Source organism: Dipodomys ordii, unplaced genomic scaffold (assembly GCF_000151885.1).
Source record: "Dipodomys ordii isolate 6190 unplaced genomic scaffold, Dord_2.0 Scaffold105, whole genome shotgun sequence".
Taxonomy (NCBI): Eukaryota; Metazoa; Chordata; class Mammalia; order Rodentia; family Heteromyidae; genus Dipodomys; species Dipodomys ordii.
The window spans coordinates 2,191,938-2,196,346 of NW_012267321.1; positions in this window are offsets into that span (position 1 = coordinate 2,191,938).

Below are 4,409 nucleotides of genomic sequence, written 5' to 3' on the forward strand. Positions count from 1 at the left end.
TGTGACCTCAGCGGATGCAGATGTGACCTCTTCCAGGTGTCCCAGTTGCCTAGGTAACGCAGGTAGTGGGTGGAGACTTTGCTGCGAGGAGGGTGGAGTCTGCTAGCCATCCAGGAGTGGACCTTACAATCCTCAGATCTCAGCCTCCTGAGTAGCCAGGATTACAGGCATGCACTGCCATATCTCTTATTGCCAGTGCTACTGCTTCTGCTATGGCCCTTACCCAAACCATACATATACATATACACATACATACACGCATACAACATGTTAATACTTTAATTCGAAATGTTTCTAGTGCCCTTGAGACCCACGTGGGAATGGATAAAAAGATTGAGGAATGTCTAAATGCTTTGGGAACAGCCATGATGTATGTTAATAACCAGGTAACACTGCTAAAAACTCAGTTAAAAATGACATGTCATGCTAATTATCAGTACATCTGTGCTTCCCTTCTTCAGTAGGATAGAAATGTGACTTGGATCAATATCCAGCAACATATTCAAGGACACTGGTCCCCAGATAATTTGAGCTTTGACTTGATGCAGCTTCAGGGGCAGATATTTGATATTGGCCACTCCACCCTAAAGATAACAGTCTCCGAAGACTTGGCTGCATCAGTTCTCCATTCCATGCAAGGAGATGTATGGTCCACTCCTTTGCCCAGGTCCAGGCTGACAGATACTTGCTCAATTTAAAAAATAAAAAGGGGGAGATGTTGCAGACTCTAAGGTGGCAGGAGCTGGCAAGGTGTGAACAAAAGCTCTGGCCATTGGCTCCAACCCTCAGGGCTGAAAGTACTTGCCTTTTGAGGAAGTCTTTTTCTCTGCTTTGTGCCTGGGGGCTTATCTGAGGGAGAATGGTAGATAAGGGCTGTTTGAAATAGATTGAGGAAGGTTAGTTTCTATCTGTACTTGTGGGCGTGGTGGGTCCTGATGTAAGCATTTGGTAAATAAAGTGTATATAACTGAGACTTTTTTTTGTGTCCAGTTCTAGGGCTTGAACTCTGGGCTTGGGGGCTGTCCCTGAGCTTCTTTGGCTCAAGGCTAGCATTCTACCACTTGAGCCACAGCACCACTTCAGGCTTTTTCTGTGTATATGGTCCTGAGGAATCCAGCCCAGGGCTTCATGCATGCAAAATGAGCACTCTATCACTGAGCCACCTTCCCAGCCCTATAAGTGAGACTTTTGCTGAGATAAACAGAGTTGTCCCTTCAGTCTGGGCCTGGGCACTGTCCCTCAGCTCTTCAGCTCAAGGCTAGCACCCTACCACTTGAGCCATAGCACCACTTCCGGCTTTTTTTTCTGCTTACGTGGTGCTGAGGAATCAAACCCAGGGCCTCATGCATGCAAGGCAAGCGCTCTACCACTGAGCCACCTTCTCAACCCCATCCCTTCAGCCTTTTCTCCGTCTCCTTCATCAATCACTTTGCCCCTTGGGAGCCCCTGTTCATGCTGCGGCTGGACCGAGACACAGGAAAGCCCATGAAACTCTTATCCCCAATTAATCAGCAAAGATCCTGAAGTGGAGCTGTGGCTCAGGTGGTGAAATGCTGGCCTTGATCAAAAGAAGCTCAGGGATACTGCCCAGGCCCTGAGATGGAGAAATGAAGCCTCTGAACATTTCACTAGGGAGAAAAACAAGCCTGGCCAGTGAAGTATGGATGCATTGGGAATAGTTGGGAATACTAATATAGTTTATATATTGTGGAGTTTGAGTCTTCAATAATATTTTTGTGGGGGGCTGGGAAGGTGGCTCAGTGGTAGAGTGCTTGCCTTGAATGCATGAAGCCCTGGGTTTGATTCCTGAACACCACATAAACAGCAAAAGCCAGAAGTGGCTCTGTGGTTTAAGAGGTATAGTTGCTAGCCTGAGCTGAAGAGCTCAGGGTCAGCACCCAGGCCCAGAGTTCAAGACCCACAACTGACAAAAAAAGGGGGAAAGTAATATTTTTGTGGGATAATAAATCAGTCTTTCCAGTCATTATCCTCTTTAAAGATTGTAAATGTATCTCAAACCTGCAGTTCATACTGTGAAATTGGGGGCGCTGAGTTCTAAGGTCCCGGGGGAAGAAGGTATAATTAATAAGCTTAATCAGGTGTAATTGATAGGGCTTTTGTGAGTGTGTAATCTGTGTTTTAATGAGAAGTCACATACCAGGTAAATGAGCATTTAATTTGTTGTACTTAATTTTAATTAATTCCTCTGAGTAGGAAAAGGGGTTTAATGTCTGAACTTTGAATGTCAATAAATGAATTATGAACCTAGCACTAAATTCTCACTTTTTTCTTTTTAGACAATTCTAAAGTTAGTTTTTTTTTTTTTTTATCAGTTATGAGGCTTGAACTCTGGGTCTGGGCACTATCCCTGAGCTATTTTTCTCAAGGCTAGTGCTCTATCACGTGAGCCACAGAGCCACTTCCAGATTTCTGGTGGTTTATTGGAAATAAGAGTCTTATGGACTTTTCTGCCTGGACTCAGTAGCTAGGATTACAGGCATGAGCCACAGGTGCCTGGCTTCAGACAATGCTGGGGTACAAAGAAGAATCAGGGTCTCCCCTAGTTTGGCCGTTCTCCCATAAGCTGGGGTCAACCAGAGGGAAGACCTCTAGTCTTAGGGTTCTGGGCTGGAAGAAGTGTGGGTGAGGAGGCAGAAATTCTCCCATCAGAGAGAAGCCTCTCAAGGCTTCATGGCCCAACACAGACTTCTCTACTGCAGAGAGACATGGCAGGCGTGCAGCTGCAGGCCTGGGCTCCGGGAGCCAGGTGAAGCCAGCAGCACTGGGCTAGCTCCTGAGACTCCATCTCCTCCAGCAGAGCCGCCCTGCTGACCCGGCTCCACCCAGGAGCCGCCCCTCTGGTCTACAGGTGAGTCACAGGCCCACTGACCACGGACATGTTGCTGAATTCAGTGGTGTTTGAGACCAGCAGCAGACTTGGGCTGAGCACAGCTTTGGTGAGGAGGAAGCACCACCTTCCATGGGGAGACTGACATGCTGATCCTCAAGGGCATCTTGTCATTGTCTTCCAGTAGCTCTAGCATGGGTTCCAGTTCACCAGGAAGGTTGAATGAAAATGATGCCTCTTCATCTCGTTCACATTCCATGGTCATATGTGATCATGGGGCTACAAATATTCCATGGACACCTGTGGTTATGTGACCATAATAGTCCATGTACACACATGGTCATGAGACCACAAATATTCCATGTACACCTGCCCCAGCTGTGTTCCCTGGCCAGCCCATTCCTATCCTTCCCCTGTGGCTTTGTCACGCAACTTGGTTCAATCTTGAATCCCTGCTCCTCAGGTGATCCCTTACCCAGAGTGTGGAACCTGTGGTCTCTCCTGCAGGCTGTGCCTCATGAGTGGCAGTGAACACAAGTTCTTGCCTCTTAGGATGCATGGCAGGGCGGGTCATTTCTGAGATGCACATGGGCACTTCAGAGTTGCAGAGGGCTCCTTAGATAGGGGTCCAGGAGGGTGGCAGCTGAGGTCATCTCCCGTGGGAGCGGTGATTTTCCCTTCACCTCGGTGGCAAGGCAAGTTCTCAGAAAACTTTTTCTTTTCCCTCATGTGACAATTATCAAGACACTTTTCACTTTCTTGTGTGAACTTCTCCAGGGGGCAGGGGAGTGGTGCAGTCGCTTACCTCTCCTGGATCCCAGTAGGCCAGCAGGAGACACTGAGGCCCAACTTGAGATGACTGTCTGTAAACAACCTCAGTGGTGTGTAAGCCATGTGTCCCCAAAGTTTCTTACCAAAAGTGTCCCTTCCTATTCTTTTTTTTCTTCCAATTCTGAGACTTGAGCTCAGGGCTTGGGCACTGTTCCTGAGCTGCTTTTGCTCAAGGCTAGCACTCTACCATTGGCGCCACAGCACCACTTTGGGCTTTTTCTATGTGTGTGCTGCTGAGGAATTGAACCCAGGGCTTCATGCATGCTAGGCAAGCACTCTGCCACTGAGACACCTTCCCAGCCCTCCTCATCTCAGTTTCATTTTATTTTATCATCATATGTGCTGTTAGAAAAGAAAAATTGAACCTCATACTGAGGCAATCTCAGGAGCCTGATATCTCATCAGATGTGCTATTAGAAAAGAAAAATTGAACCTCATACTGAGGCAATCTCAGGAGCCTGATATCTGAGAATCAAGGTGCAAAGCCAGCCTGGTGAGGAAAGCCCATGAGATTCTTATCTCCAATGAACCACCAAACAAACCAGAAGAGGAGCTGGGGCTTCGTGGTAGAGCGCCAGCCTGGGACAAAAATGTTCAGCAACAGCATCCAGGCCCAGAGTTCAAACCCCCAGACTGGCACGAAAAAAAGAAAAGGAAAGAAAGAAAGAAAGAAAGAAAGAAAGAAAGAAAGAAAGAAAGAAAGAAAGAAAGGAAGGAAGGAAGGAAGGAA